Source organism: Balaenoptera borealis (genome assembly GCF_965194805.1).
Source record: "Balaenoptera borealis genome assembly, chromosome: 6".
In the NCBI taxonomy this organism is placed as follows: domain Eukaryota; kingdom Metazoa; phylum Chordata; class Mammalia; order Artiodactyla; family Balaenopteridae; genus Balaenoptera; species Balaenoptera borealis.
In genome coordinates this window covers 48,495,240-48,512,912 of record NC_138863.1, presented here as the reverse complement: position 1 = coordinate 48,512,912, position 17,673 = coordinate 48,495,240, and the positions used below count along the sequence as shown (strand labels likewise).

General features: G+C 32.9%; 1 protein-coding gene across 6 annotated transcripts in view; it reads right to left on the bottom strand.

The window, feature by feature from the left end:
- The window catches only part of LOC309631315 (uncharacterized protein), a 644,789-nt gene that overhangs the window by 482,561 nt on the left and 144,555 nt on the right, over window positions 1-17,673 (bottom strand). For 4 of the 6 annotated variants that reach the window (XR_014246184.1, XR_014246185.1, XR_014246186.1 and 1 more), the window contains one exon: window positions 9,587-17,666. The exons of the other annotated variants lie outside the window; for them this stretch is intronic. The gene's annotated coding sequence lies outside the window, so the exon portion shown is untranslated. Of the gene's footprint in view, window positions 1-9,586; window positions 17,667-17,673 lie in introns of those variants that run through there. 6 annotated transcript variants of the gene reach the window in all.

Here is a 17,673-nt window from a genome sequence, read left to right as displayed (position 1 = left end):
CACACATATGGTCACCTAATTTACAACAAAGGAGGCAAGAACATACAATGGAGAAAAGACAGCCTCTTCAATAAGTGGTGCTGGGCAAACTGGACAACTACATGTGAAAGAATGAAATTAGAATACTACCTAACACCATACACAAAAATAAACTCCAAATGGATTAAAGACATAAATGTAAGACCAGACACTATAAAACTCTTAGAGGAAAACATAGGGAAAACACTCTTTGAAATAAACCACAGCAAGATCTTTTTTGACCCACCTCCTAGAGTAACAGAAATAAAAACAAAAATAAACAAATGGTGCCTAATGAAACTTAAAAGCTTTTGCACAGGAAAGGAAACCATAAACAAGACAAAAAGACAACCCTCAGAGTGGGAGAGAATATTTGCAAATGAAACACAAAGGATTAATCTCCAAAATGTACAATCAGTTCATGGAACTCAATACCATAAAAACAAACAATCCAATTAAAAATGGGCGGAAGACCTAAATAGACATTTCACCAAGGAAGACATACAGATGGCCAAGAGGCACATGAAAAGGTGCTCAACATCACTAATTATTAGAGAAATGCAAGTCAAAACTACAATGAGGTATCACCGCACACCAGTCAGAATGGCTATTATCAAAAAATCTAGAAACCATAAATTCAGGAAAGGGTGTGGTGAAAACAGAACCTTCCTGCACTGTTGGTGTGAATGTAAATTGATACAACCTCTATGGAAAACAGAATGGAGGTTCCTTAAAAAACTAAAAATAGAACTGCCATATGACCTAGCAATCCCACTACTGGGCATATACCCTGAGAAAACCATAATTCAAAAAGAGACATGTACCACAATGTTCATTGCAGCACTATTTACAATAGTCAGGACATGGAACCAACCTAAATGTCCATCAACAGAAGAATGGATGAAGAAGATGTGGCACATATAATGGAGTATTACTTAGCCATAAAAAGAAACAAAATTGAGTTATTTGTAGTGAGATGGATGGACCTAGAGTGTGTCATACAGAGTGAAGTTAAGTCAGAAAGAGAAAAACAAATACCATATGCTAATGCATATATATGGAATCTAAAAAAAAAAAAAAAATGGTACTGATGAACCTAGTTGTAGGGCAGTAATAAAGATGTAGACATAGAGAATGGACTTGAGGACACGGGGTGGGATGGGGAAGCTGGGGTGAAGTGATAGTAACATCGACATATATACACTACTGAATGTAAAATAGTTAGCTAGTGGGAAGCAGCACCATAGCACAGGGAGATGAGCTCGGTGCTTTGCAGTGAGCTAGAGGGGTGGGATAGGGAGGATGGGAAGGAGGCTCAAGAGGGAGGGGATATGGGGACATATGTATGCATACGGCTGATTCACTTTGGTGTACAACAGAAACTAATACAGTATTGTGAAGCAATTATACTCCAATAAAGATTCTTTAAAAAGGAGTCTATAGGTATGCATATCATAAACACCTGGCATATCTTGGGCTGAGTGTTAGGCGGAAAGAATGAAAACCCTAATGGAAAGGAAATATGTACTTTATATATGTTTGACCAGAAAGCTTCCTTCTCTAATTTCTCAAAATTTTTCTAGGCTCAGCATTATTTAATATTTAAAGAGCATCCAAGATTTTGAGTTCAATTTATTGGCAGTTATAGAATGTGAAAATAAATCACAATCCTGAGCAATCAGACTAATACACTGTATTTACAAACTATTTATTGAGAATCTATACATTTGGTACTCATCTTATAAAGAATAAAATAAATAACCTATTTCCTTAAATTCTCTATCAACGTACAAATGCCTAAACAAATTAATATAAGACACACTAAAAATTGTCACTCAGGATATTGCTGCTGTGCAATGTCAAGTATAGTATATTACTAATGTTAAAGTCACTCAATTTTTTGATATATTATTCTATTCCTTAATATACAATAAGAAATTTGCAGAGAGTACACAGTGATAGAAAGGGTATGTTGATTCTCTGTGATTTCCAGCCAAATAAGCAAGGCTTCTGGTTGTTCTCAACCATAGATACTATAACTGCAATGGCTTTGATAAACTACCCTGACTTGTGTTTGAAAATGAACATCAGTCAACTTGATGTCACTTTGGCTGGTTCATTAGCTGACAATGAATTTCTGCAGGGAAAATTTTTATGTATAGTTTACTATTAGCTAACTTGACAAAGCTATGTTTGTCAAGCAGAAAGTCACAACGATTCAAAACAACTAAAGAAAATTTAACTAGAAAAATATTGGGAAGAGACCAGAGATTCAATGCATTTTAGGATAACACTCAGAATGATATTAAAATGAAATTAATAATTTGATTCATAACAATTCCTTTTCTTCATCTGAGGTGGTTGTAAACCAGGAACAAATGGAGCCTTCTTATAGAGAATTATGTACTCTACATGTAGTAAATTCTTATTATTCTTGGAACTTAATTTTTTGAAAAATAATTATAAAATGTTTTATTCTGAAATAATTTTAAACTTGGATAAAGGTTGCAGAGAGAACACAGAGTTCCCTTTCATCCTGCACACAGCATCTGCTAATTTTTAGGGATACTATAGGTAAGATGATTCTTCTTTTATACAGTATTTGAGGATGAATAGACCATGGTTTTTCAAGGCTCAGTACAGAGAGTTTTGGCAACTGTGGTGACTAGAGGAAATGTTGAATTAACAGCAGGGACACTTTCATTTTGGTGGAGATTGTGATTGATTCTATGTCTGATTTCTTTAGGACAGTGCTACACAAAGTATGGTGCAGGTTTATTACTTCAGGTCTGTGAACTGTTACCAGGGCATCCCAGCACACAATTACTGGAACCATCTTGGTGAACAGGATATAGACCAATTCAGGTGTAGAAAAACTCACAAGGTGTACTGCATATGATGCAAGCTGCATCCTAGTCATGGGTAGAAAAACTGTTATAATTTATGATATTTTAAGGTTTATCAATTTGACTCCAAAATTACATTAAAAAATAACATAAAATACATAAACATTTATTTTAATAAATTATAATCTTAACCATCCAAGTTAGGAAAATCCACAGACGACTCAAAACACAGTATCATAACATGTAACAAAATAGTCACCTCTGATATCACCTATTTCATCAAAGATCAGCCAAGTTGCTTCATATTTTAAAAGGTCTTCAATGTTGCTCTTATGCTGTCTACGGTCAGGAAAAGATATATTTGTTCCTTTAATAACAAATTACAATTGAGCAGTTCCTTTTGAAAGAAAAATCCCCTTTTCCCACTGTTCTGTAGAATGGCATTATTGTCAAGTAATGATATAAACCACTAAACTGGAAAGGATGGAAATGGACTTCTTTTCACAGGGGAATTTAAACAATCTTATATAAATCCTTTGCATAGGTACTGATTTAAAATTATTTCATAAGATCAATACTTCTTTAGAAGTCTATAGAAATGCTCCATAAATCTATTTTTAAAGAGGTATTTTCTTATCAATGTAGTCATTAAAAAATATTCTGTGTGCTCACTATATACTCAACATCACACTAGCCACTTGTCTTATAAAGATAAATAAAGCATACTTATTTAAAAGTATATAAAAAATTGTAGGAGAAAGTCTAGTCTCGATTTTCATGCATGTAGTTTATTGGAGACAGTTCTCAGGAACCAGACCATAGAGAAGTGAGTAATGCAGGGTTAGGTAGAGGGAGAAATCGCACTTTAACACTTCTGTGACAGAAGCCTAAGCTCTCACCAAGGGCTCCAAAGCAGGGATGGCCCTTCGGAAGTGTCACAAATTGGGGTAGGTTATGCCTTTGTGTCCCTGCATCTATCAGTCTTTAAAAGAAAGATGCTCCCAGGGAGGAAAAATGGTTTTGGGTGAGGCAGCACCATTGGCAGAAGGCTTTCACAGAAAGGAACAAGATTATGAGCCATCGGCTACCTAGCAATCTCTGCAGCTGAGAGAATGTGTACTTTGGTTCTCAAGTGGGGGCGGGGGGGCCTGGGATCTTGGAGCTGCAAGTGATATTCATCATCTTCATCTTTCGCCACCACTTGAGATTCCTCTTATCGTTGGTGGGGTAACCAGACCTTCCCCTCAAAGGGATCTGAGTCTGTGGTCACAATCCCTTCCTAGACTTTGGAACTCCTGTACTTGCCCATTTCATATCAAAACTGTTTACAAGGGAGGGACACAATATGTGATTAAACACATTTGTGTTTCACCTCTCCCCCACACACACATATTTTTCCTGCACCAAGATCCTGATAAATATATATATTTGCTATACACACACACACACACATATGTGTATATATATATATACACTTCCAAGAAAAAATATTTACATATACATTTGAACCTTGAACAGCATGGGGGTTGGGGTGCTGACCCTCTGCACAGTTGAAAATACATGTATAAGTTTACAGTTATATATCAATACTCTCCATATCCGCAGTTCTATATCAGCTGATTCAACCAAGGATTGTGCAGTTAGTACTACAGCATCTATTTACTGAAGAAAAAAAAAATCCATGTATAAGTGAAACTGCCTAGTTCAAACCCATGCTGTTAAAGGTTCAACTGTATATATAATATTTTTTCTTGGAAATGAATATAGTTCCAACTCAGCTCCTTCGACCTATAATCTCTTCTCTTAGCAGTTCCAGAACTTGCCTGGCTGGGTTGTGTTATAACTTAACAATACTTATTGATCTAGGGGCCAGTAGGGGAATAGGACTTAGATTCTGAGCAGGCAATGTTCTCTTGCAAGACAGATATCTGAATCATTTTCAAGCAAGGAAGAAAGCACAAGTCTTTAGAAGTGGTCACTTCAGAGGATTCATAGGATTGAGGAAAAATATGGGATTCAAGGTATTTTAGTGTATAATTCCCAGATGTCCACATGCCAAGTCTTAGGGTCTTATTCCTTCCCAATCAGAAATGGCATACTTGGCATAGCAGACTTGCTGGGAATGATAACTCAACCTTCAACAGAGCACTGCTATTATTATAATATGCTCCAGGCCTTATCCTCAGCTCTTTCTGTTCTCTGTCTAAAGGAGATGAGTGTCTTTATATATTGGTTTTCACACCTTAATTTACTTAGGTAATTAGTCACCTTCAGTGATTCTTGTCTTTCAAAAATAGTCCTCATATTCCTTTTTCCATAATTACTATTTCTTCTGGACCTCTCAGAAGTCTGAAGTCTTGTACTTGCCAATGCATTTCCTTTAACCAGTACACCATACTATCCCAGTTCATCACTGGTGAAAGTTTTAACAATTGCACTGTCACCTTTTGCCATTGTCTGTCTGTGTTCTATCATACTTTTAACCAGCGAGTGATTGGGTCCTCATTGCAGCTGCTGAGGCAGATGGCAATGCTGAATCACGGCAAGTTCCAAGAACAGAAGGCATACTTGGAAATATAAAGTACATACTCTAAAGTGTGGTGACCCCTGAGATGCAGGGACCATAGCAGGGGTACTGCTTGCACAGGTCTAAGGGTGGTACTACATGCAGCTTTAGCAAACACAAATGGTTTTCTTTTATGTTTTACCAATTTATATTCCTACCAGCAATGTATAAAAATCCAAATTGTTCAAAATCCTTACCAGCCTTTTCTTCATTTTAACCTTTATGTTAGGTTTATAATATTAAATTTTAGTTTTACTCAATATTTCTGATGACTATTAAAAATTTAGCATTTTTTTTCAAAAATTTTAAACCATTTAGATACCATTTTTTTGAGGCACTTACTCTTCCATTGGATTTTGTGTCTTTTTATTACTAATTTTAGGAATTTTATATTTTAGATTTGAATCTTTAGTCCTTTGAGTAGAATTTCTTAATTTTAATATATCCCATTTTATATTTTATCTTTATCATTTTAAATTCTTATTTCTGATTAAAGTATCACTGTTTATCCCAAATCATGAAGCTATATTCAATTTTTTCCCTAAAAGTTTTATTATTTTATCTTTCACATTTGGGCCAACTTTATATCATTTCATTGTCTTTTGGCTCCCACTGCTTTTTTGAAAGAGGGAACATTCTTACTGTAATTCCTCTGAAGTTAAACTGTAATTATGATTCTTGTTACTCTGGTTGTTAACAGTGTTATTATATGCTTAGTGTACTTGTTCTTGTATTTATCTCTCTTAAAATTTGTAAGGATCCTAGAATCTTTGTAGTGGGTATGGTATCTTTTCTCAGCTTGGGTGTATTGTAAGCCCTATTCTCTTCAAATATTGCCTCTGAAATCTTAGAGATTTTTAAGAATATTTTGTACAGCTCTCCTACTTGTTTCCTCAGGAGGTAAATTTTATGAAAAAAAAAAAAATCCTCACTTCTCTCTCAAAGAATCTTTTGAATTGTTCTTTTGGCAACTCTTCTTTCTTCTGAATATTTTGTTACAATAACCCATCACTGGTACAGGTTTAATATATGGGTAAATTGTGACCATGGATATTGAAAAACTAATGAACGTTTTCAGTAGTAGGATGATATTCTTAGTATTACATCTTAAAAAGAATACTTTACTGGTAACATTGAGGAAAAAAGTTGTGTTAATCAATGAAGTCAGTGAAAACACTTAAAATATTTCTCACTAGTCAGGTAAGTAATGATAGAGGTCTAAATTTAAGGGGAAAGTAGAAGAGGAATCAGGGAAAAAATATGAACTTATATGTTGATCTGAATGAACTTATATGTTGAATAAAACAATCCTTTATTCCTTGTGATGAGGATACAGTCTCTTTATTCCATACTATGATTAAAATTTGTCTAGAGTAAATTCTTAAAATCAAAATTATTCTCAATGAAATTCTTACTATAAGAATATACAATAGAAAAGTATTCTTGGAGGAGTGGATCAAGATGGTGGCAGAGTAACAGGACATGAAGCTCAACTCTTCTCACAAATACGTCAAAAATGTATCTACATGTATAACGATCCTCACAGAATCCCTACTGAACCCAGGCAGAAGACCTCAGACTTTTGGGAGGGCAAGAAAATCTCCATTTAACCAGGTAGGACAAAAGAATAAAGAAAAAAAGAAAGTGAGAACGGAATTGGGAACAGGACCTGTCCCCCTGGGAGGAAGTTGTGAAAGAGGAAATGTTCCTGCACCCTGGCAAACCCCCTCACCCCCAGGGAGATCAGCCAGGACAGAGGGGAAGCTTCAGAAAATTATTCTTTTTTTTTTAGAAAATTATTCTTATAAACATAAATATTCCTTGCAGCAGCACAAACACATTGATTTGCCTGTGCTATGGTTTTACACGTTTAAATAGTGTAGAAATATTATATGTTGCCCTTTAGGGTAATCACTAAGTAGTGATAAAATTGGTATCATTTCTGTTAATATGTTGCAAAACATAACCAAAAATAAATAAACAAAATAAAATAAATAACACATTCCCCAGGCACTAAAGAGTAAGTTGAAAGAGTAAAGTGTGTTTTCAGCGTATCATGACAGACCACAGCAGGGTTCTTCACAGGAAATGTTACAAAGCGTATTTCTATTGAAGCAATGAACTTTAAGAGGAATTCTATTTTACACATGAACGTATACTGTGTGATAATCTCAAGTCTATTTATTCAACAGCTGGATCTCAAGATTAGAATGAAGGTGACAAGCGTATAGAGAATTATATTCCTACAGAGTAAGAAAAATCCTATTAACTTTTAATGACCCATTTTTTCTTGGGCTTTTAGTTTAAAATTCTGATATAACCTACTGGTAATTTTGTTTTATTTGAAGGGTTAGACTCATAGTGTACAAAAGCAAATGTATATATTTTATTAATAATAGTCATTTTAATTTAGAGAGTGAGTCCAAAGCCAGGGTGGGTGTTTAGAGACTAATTTTGAAGTGACACAGGGAAACCTAAGGAATAACGTATGCAAGACATGAAAGTATTGGATGCAATCATAATGCACAGAAGTGTACATCTAGAAGTTAAATCTCAGTGCTATATTACTTCCTGTACCACTCAATACTGCCTCGGTTCATCTATCTGCACAACTATCATATTACAGCAACAACAAAGCCTTTCATGACTGACTAATGAGCTATGTTATTAGTTTAATTATTGTCTGGCCACTTAGAGACTCAACTTATTGGAAAGGAAATGGTGATTACTACAACTGGCAACTCCCCTTGGCTTACACTTTATTTAGGACACTACCTCATGGACTTATTGCTTTGCTATTTTACGCACAAGTAGGACCTAAACATTTCATTAGTGAATTTTCTGTTATATACAATAACACATAAATATTTATTTTGTGACTGTTTAAATGATAAGTCTTATAAATCTTTCTCCACTTGACTATTTATTTATCTGCATTTGATCATGTTAAAATTAAAAAAACAATAATACTCATTATATTCCAGACACTGTGTTAAATATTTGATATGTGTAAGTTCATATAAGGCATGGCTCATGCCTTTAAAAATATCTTAACAGGAAAAGTAGAGCATGAGCTAGAATAGTTACAATTTAAATAAGTGTTGAGTAATTGCCATAGCAGCAGAACAAGCTTGACATAAAAAAGATACGAATTTAGAAAAATATTATTCTGAGTATAGTGGCCAGGATAGGCTTACAAAGGTGAACTGGACCAAAAGAACAGACATGTTTTTAAGAGGTAGTGAGGAAGGATGAGAGCTAGTTTGGGTTTTATACAGATTGAGTTATATGTACTTCCAGAATATTCAGAAAATTATGTGAATTAGGAAGCTGACATCTAAGCCTGGATCTTAGAGATTGAGAGGTATCAGTATGATATGCTAACAAAAGAGGTGAGAAGAAAGTATACTAGAAACAAGAAAATGTAGAGATAAAATTTAGTCTTTGGGAAGACCTTTCAATGAACATGGGGAGAAAGTTGACTGATGGAAGGAAACCCAATCAATCAGAAAAAGAAGGGGAAAATCTGGAGACTGAAGTGTCATTGGATGGATACAAGCAGTTCAAGGTAGATTGCACAGTCAAACGCTGAAGCAAGGTTGAGTAATATGTATCCGGGTTTTGATAATTAGGAGAGCATGGTTGATTTATAAAAGTGTGAAGTCAGAGAATAAGTGATTAAGAGGTGACAATATAATGACCAACTCCTGTTTAACCTGCTTAACATCTTATTGTTTCATAACCTCCTAAGCCTAACAATGGTGATGATTCTTGAAACTAATTCAAATCCAAGAAGATACAAGAGACTTTTAAAAAATTGGTAATGCTGAATCTTAACAATAATTTATACATACTGACATCAGTTTTCCAAGTGTTGCTCATAGCACTTTATGCATGTTAACTTATTCATTCCTCCCAATAGAGTTATTATTAACACTATCAGATAAGTGAACTGAGGAACAGAGGCATTAGGTAACTTGCCTAATATCAGAAAGATAGTAAGCAGACAAGCCAGGAATGTCATACCATCTGATTCCAGAATCTTGTGAATTTAAGCACTAAACTGTTGCTTTTTTCGTTGCTATTGTTGTTTTTATTTGTTTTCCTGATTTTATTGTTGAATAGTTCACAAAATTATTTCCAACAAAGTAAATGATGAAAAGTTGAGTGCAAAAGGACCTAACTTCAAGTGATTCTTGAATGGAATCTGTTGTTTCATAAATCAACATATTGTAGCTCTTTCTCTTTCTCAGGAAAATGATTTTCCTTTCTTAATAATTTTACCCTCCTCACATATATTTTTCATTATTTCTTGTAATTTTTAGTTTCAGTTTCTAAATAACCAGTTAATATATTGATAGAGTCAAAATACCTGTCCCATTCACTCACTCTTTCAGTCAACAAATAGTTAATTGAGTATTCCTCTGTGAAATACTTTATATTAAGTATGTAGAATATGTGTGTATAACATATATGTATATATAAAACTGTGACACTTTTTAAACCTGTATTTTGCATTCCTACATAACTGTTTAAGACCTAATTTGATAGTGGTTATTCATATAGTTAACAAGTAGATTTCTGGGAAAAAAAGAATCAAATCAATGATCAATTTTTGTCTGAGCTCTTAACAAAGCTACTTAAAGCAGATAAAAATGATATTTTCTTTCTTTTTTGTTTGTATGTTTAGAAGGAGCAGGGAACATAGGAACTAACAATATAATGTGGTGAGAGAAGAAAAGTATTTCTGTATTCTAGGGTAACTTTCTTTAAAAACTAACTAATACTAAAGTACATTTATTTCTTAGATTGCTTAGACTAAACCTCCATTTTACTACTAAAATTGTCTTTGATCAGTTGGAAGTTGAAAATTACATATAGAAAAATGAAATTATAGTTTCAAAATTATCAAACAATGTCATTCTCATAAATTGATATTAAGAACATATGAAGACAATTTAATTGAATACAATTGACCTTGCTTATGAAACATTATTCTGGTAAAATCTATCATATTTTACAATGAAACATCTGGCAAGCTACATGACACTTATTAATTTTGGCTTTTTCTAATACAAGGCATGCCAAAGCTTCAACTTAATGAACATTGATGGCTGATGCCCATCATTTGTTCCCTGACAGCTGAGATATACATATTTATTTGAATGATCTGGGGCTATGTGGAATCCAAAATAAAACAAGCAATGTCACTGAAGTCAAAATTGAATTAAATTACAAATGTGTGTATATATATATACATTTATATATATGCATATTGTAATTTATAGGTAAAGGAGTGTATAGTCATTTGGAACTTATTTATTGATATAACCTCATTCTATATGTAATGAAAAATACCAGAATAGGAAAATAGGAAGCACAAAATTGATAGAGGAAATCCCTAGAAAATTATAAACTGTGGAAACCTAGCCCTGGCATTGCTTGGCATCCTTCTGACATTCTAGCACAGAAAAAGAATGTACAGAGTGACAATTCATTCTGTCTGTGCCTTTCATCTTTGCCCAAAACATAGGCAACAGTCTCAGAATGTTACCTCCTTGTCCTAATTATCATACACATCTTCTTCACCATAATATCTTTCTGCCCTTTTAATGCCATTGGAGTATTCTTTCTTGTATAAACAAATTAGGCCTCCACTTTATATTTTCTCCATAACCTTTCCTTCACTGAGCACAGGTTATTCTCCTTGAGATCAATATTGTTACAATCTCAAGGAGGAAAGCCTGCATTTTCCCTCATACATCTTTTAATTTAGCAGAGAAAAATTAGGGATGACTAATGAGAACTCTTGAGAACTCTTAAGGTTCAAGACATTCTTTCTTTTAGAGATTTCATCTTGCTTCATACCAAGCATGAAGACTCTTATGGATCCCATATTAAATTAAATGTTTTTTGTAAGTTTAAACAGGATTATAATATTGCTTTTGAAATTATTTGCTATAATTGACTCATTTAATTTAAAATCAGATAGGGCTTCCTTTTAGCAATTAATAGGCATGTTCAGAAATTCTTACAAAATTTGAAAATCTAATCTTTAAATGTTTTTTTCAAATATGGTATTCAGCCTCCCAGCTACTATTTTCTGCTGTGTTTCTTGGTGCCTCCCCCAGGCATGGGCAGCTTAGGAGTTGGCCAAAAAGTTGAGGGAAATATTTTGGAAATTGTGTGACTCACTTTTCTGAGTTCCTACCACTTTTCAGCCCAAACTCTGACCTGGGCACCCTCAGTCTAAAAACATTGCATCCCTTTCAGTTAATTTGGAGCTGTAAAAAATTGCCCTCAGCAAAAAATCCAAACTGAGTGTGGTCCTTACTGATGTTTCCCTTTTTCAAGTACTGTAATCCCTCAAGACTGCTTTAAATTGATGCTCTTTCAATGTCTTTAAACAATATTTTGTTAAAATTCTGTCCAACACTTATAATTGCTTCAGAAGAAGGGTTAACCCAATGTAAGCTACTTCATCATAGGCAAAACTGGAAGTCATATTTAAGTGTGGTGGGTGTGTGTCTCTCTACTTAGGAAACTTTAATCTTTCCTTTACATATACAATACATTAATACAGTCAAGGTCCACTCTACATATCATGTTACGTATAAATTTATTGGTAACCTATACGGGCAGATTTGAATACTGTCTTATTTTTACCATCATCATACAACCTCCCACCCCACATTGTTTCTCTTTCACATGTATGTTTATTTGATTTTAGAGAACATATTAATCCTTGTATCATTAGCAACTCACTCAGTTCCCAGCACAAGGTAGATGATCAAAAATGATCCTGAATAAATGAATAAGAGAATAAACCTGAAAATTCATGTTCATTACAATCATCAAAATCTTGGACTATTTAAGAGAAATTTCTTTATCCATTCTACAATTAACTGAGTAGTTTTGATCTTATTGAAACATCAGGCAGAAAAGACATAAAGAAAAGCTGTACTGTTTGAAAATCCAGTTGAAATAAATTTAGTATCTAAAATACCTCATTTTAAGAGATTTTAAACTGTAAATTAGGTTTATGTCATAAACTCCAAAATATTTCTTAAATGCAGTTTTTAAAAATTACTTTAAGATACCATTTACCAAACATTTTAAGAATATAATAATATATCAAATAATCAGAATATAAGAAAAATGACTGGATGTTTTTAGAATCCTAGAGGAAATATAATTTCTATGCTACATTTAGTACCAATAGCAATATCTGACAGATGTTTTTGACAATATTTTAAACTTGACAGATAAGTATGACAAAGTTATTTGTTTTGATATTTAAATGAGTAGCATCATTCTGTTTTGGTAATCAACAACTCAAGTGCATTTTGTTAGACAAACTAAACTGATCCTAATAGAAGAAAAAATACATTTAAACATATATCACTGACTGGCCCTAAAGAGAAAGTAGATTATGAATGAAACTGCTTAGTGAAAGCATCATGGTAAAAAATGATATTTAAGAAAACAAGAAGAACGAATATAATTTTCACAGTAGGGGAGGGAGTAAATAATATTACATATAGAGAAAAGCATATAAAAAGGCAGAGTCATGTTACATATAAGGAGAGGAAAAAAAGGCTGAAAGTGGGCATAAATTATATTTGTCATTCTAAAGAATTTTGATTTTTGAATTTTATAATGTTATGTAAGAGAAGTTACAAAAGTATTTTAAACCTGATGGCTGACATGATCTGATATGATTTGAGAATTATTATTCTGACAACTATGCAGAAGAAGGGATGGCATTAAGAGCAAAAGAGGAAAGACCAATTCAGATCTTATTTCAATGATCCAGTAAGCAGTAGCAGCGGGGATGGAAAGGAGTAGATGGAAGCAATATGGCTTGGTTCACTGCCAATATATGGGTGGAGGAAGAGAAAGATTCAATAATGACTCAATCTTTCTGACAGGCAATTGAATGCATAATGGTACCATGCACTAAAAGAGTAAAGCACTTGTAGCTATAGTTTTAAAATATAACCGTTAGAGTTTGATTTATTAATTAATTATCACAAGAAACTGACCATGCTAGCACCTTGACTCTGAAGTTCCCAGCTTCCAGAACTGTGAGAAATAAATTTCGGTTGCTTAAGCCACCCAGTCTATTTTATTTTTGTTATGGCAGCTTGACCTAAGATAGATCTTGACTGACACTGGAATTGATAATTCATTAGAGTTTGATTGACAGTTCCACTATAATAAAATGAATATTACATTAAGAATGAAATAAATATCTTTATATCACACCTTAAAAATTAAGAAGCATATGATTATCTGACCAAATACTCATAACATTAGCCAATAAAATCATGTAGCCTAGGGAGATATATATATATATATATCTGAGATAGAGGTATGTATCTTGTCCACATTTTAAAGTAATGTTATATAAAATTTCAATTACAAAATGGTTGATTACTCATAGAAAATATTTCCACTTAAGAGTAATTTTAAAAAAACACGATTTCAGTTACCTGTGCTCAACCATGCCAAAAATATTACATGGAAAATTCTGGAAATAAACAATCCATAAGTTTTAAAATTGTGCACTGTTCTGAGTAGCTTGATGAAATATGTCCCACCTGGGAAGTGAATCAACCCTTTGTCCAGCATATCCCCACTGTATACATTACCTGCCTACTATTCACCTAGTACCCATCTCGGTTATCAGACAATCAACTGTCTCAGTATCACAGTGCTTGTGTTCAAGTGACCCTTATTTTACTTAATAATGGCCCCAAAGTACAAGAACAGTGATGCTGGCAATTCAGATATTCTCTCAATGTGCCTAATTAAACTTTATTATAGGTTGTACGTACAGGAAAAACATAGTATATATAGCATCTGGTACTATTCGAGATTTCAGGCATCCACTGGGGCTCTTGGAAAATATACCCCATGGATAAAAGGGGGCTACTGTAGAATCAAATACTCTAACTTACTCTGGCTAAACATATTTGTAATGTTCTATTTATATAAAAACAAGCACACAAACTGAAACTAAAAAAAAATTGTTAAACTTTACGGAACATGCCATTCTCTTTATCATATTCCAAAATACCATAAATGAGCACTTTTTTGTGTACTTGGTTGAACGAAACCAATAAAGGTGCTATCTTAAAACCAATCATCATCCTATAATGAGCAAAGCATGTGTTCTTAGATATGTTTGTAAAATTAAATGAAATTCTTAATTATACAAGTTTAATCAGAGTTAGCTATAATATTTCAATACATTTCATTGTCCATTTCTTGTGCTAAGGTGTGAATTTAATTAAATACATTTTTTCTGCATGTACTGAGGGATATGTGTAAGGTTTTTTCTTTTCTTATATTATTTGTTAAGATAAGGAATTGCATTGATAAAGTTACTATGATAATCCTTATTTTAATTCCTTGGTCAAGCTGTACTTATTTGTGATACTTATTATTCCAATTGCTAATAATTTATTTGGGACTTTTGCACTTATTGGATTGGTCTATAATTTTATTTTCCAATAAAGACATCTTCATATTGTAGTTTGTATGTCACAGTAGCCTTATGAAATACGTTAGATTTTCCTTTAAGTTAGTTATTAACTATATCTTGCTATATTATTAGGGAGTTACAAATTCAGAATTGGTGCACATTTTAATAGGGTAGGCACATTTTTATTATTCAGTGAATAATATTACCTTTATACAAGTTTTTGTTCTATATTCAAATTTTGTTGATAGAAATACTAGCATCTAAGCTACATTTTAGTTATATTTCCCTGATTTATCTCTCTTGAACCATTTTGTGTCATTTAGTGCCTCATGTAAATAGCATATAACTTGACTTCATTATGTTTGCCGCTGCTGCTGCTCCTCTTTCTTTCTTTCTTTCTTTCTGCTCCTCTGTTCTTTTTTAAAATATTCATTTATACAAAGTTATAGTTATCTTTTAATATGATAACTCATTCAGTTTGCACATATTATGATTACAGGTATATTTAGACTTATTTACATAACTTATTTACTCATTCAGTTTGCATATATTATGATTATAGATATATTTGGACTTATTTACATAATTACATAATTTTGTTTTCTATGTATTGATATCATACTATTTATTTGTTTTTTAAATCTTCTTTCCTTACTTCTTTAGGATTTATCTATTTTCTTTATTTCTTCTGCTCTGGGAGTTTTACCCCTTATTTTTATGATTTAGTAATCCTCTCTTAATCTTTACTTGAAGACTTAGATTACCAAAGCCCATAATTAATACCCCTATCATCCTTCTCAGTTGATTAAGTCCACCTGAACCCATTTTCTTCCTGATCCCCACCAATTTTCTGTTACTGTGATCTGCAATTTGAGTCTAATCTTCTTTTTTAAAATACACTTTCATTAGTCCTAATTATTAATAATATTGTTTAGAGTCAATATGCATTTAGATTTAATGACAGTTTCACTAATATCTTTAATCAACTCCTTCCTGCCAGTGTCCACATTTTGTTTTCAAATTCATCATTTCATACTTCTTTCAGGTTATATTTTTAGTATATATGTCAGAAAACATTTTATTTCACTTTATTTATTTTTTATACATCTTTATTGGAGTATAATTGCTTCACAATGCTATGTTAGTTTCTGTTGTACAACAAAGTGAATCAGCCATATGCATACATATAGCACTTTCAATCTTAAATAATTTGAGTTTATCTGGGTACAGAAGGTTAAATTGACTTATTTCATCTGTCACATATTGTGACTGATGGGAAGCTTACTGTAATTGTGTCATATCTTTGTAAACAATATATTTTTCCCTCACAACTGTCTACATTTTCTATTTGCTTTTATGTTCTGCATTTGCACTACATTGTAAGTATAGAAATATTTCTATCTATGCTGCTCAAGACTGTATAAGTTCTTTCTATCTGAAGAGTCATACCTTCTTCAATTTTGTCATTTTTATAAATATTAATTCTCTGAATATTGAACTCGGCCTCACTCCCTTCCCTTAATCTACTATTTTTTCTTCTTGCAATTTCTATTAGATAAATGCTGGATCTTGTCTTTTTATACTTCATGGCTTTTAAACTATGTTTCTTTCCTTTTTCTTTCTTCTTTCCTTCCTGCCTTCTTGTTGTCCTACCTTCATTCCTTTTATTCCATGCCCTCCATTAAGGGATAAATCTTCACACTTAAATTCCTATATATTAATTCTCTCTTTGGCAGTGTTGCTCAACCACCAGCTGTACAATAAATTGTATATACCTTTTATTCCCAGAATTCTTTACTTAATATATGTGGCCTTCTTTCATATTGTTCTTTCTTTACTACTTTATTTTTGAACTTTTTATCCTATTTATTTTAAATATTCCTTCAGAGAATACATTATGTATTTCTTCTAGGAGAACTTATTTCCTCATGTACTTCTTTACAGCAAGCTACTTTTCAGTTGAGGGAAGCTTCCTTTAACTTAGAGGACTCTACATTTTGGGTATACTTCCACAGGCAACAGTACATTTGCCTCTGCCTGGATCCAGTGGATTTCACTGGTTCTAAACCAGCGTTTATGATGCTTTTTCAGAGTAGCATCCAAACACCAAACAGTTAGTGTGAACCTCTAACTCATTTCTATGTACAGTGAAAGACCAGGATTCCTATTTTTGTAGGTGATCCCTTTTTACTGTACCTCTAAGTCAAATAGTCCATGTTTTAAGAGATTTTATGACTGTTTGCTTTGTGTAGTAGTAGACTTACTTCCAATTACCTAAATACATAGAACCTCCATGCTAAAGTTCCCTCCTCACATGGACTTTAAACACAAGCCCCAGATGTTTACACTTTCATTTGTTTATAATAATCTCCTGAGCTCTTTTATCTCTAGTTCCGATTCACTGCTCTGAATTTTTATATTCTTTCCTTTTTTTCTTTGGCATTAATGATTTTGCTTCCTTGGCAATGCATTTTAAACTAGTTTATTTTTTGGAAAATATATAACTGTTTAGTCTGTGGTAGCATAGCAAGGGTGGGGAAAGAGGAGGTGAGTAGTTTTCATGTTGGCTAAGTCTGCCATATTGTCTTAACAGTTGTTTTTATGCAGCATGCTCTTTTGATTTGTTCATCAAATATATACAGATCTTTTACTTTGTTCTTGATAGTATTTTAGGTCCTGGAAATACAGCAGTGAATATAACAGACACAAATCCTTGACCCCACGGAATTCACATTTAATGTAGAATCTGAAAA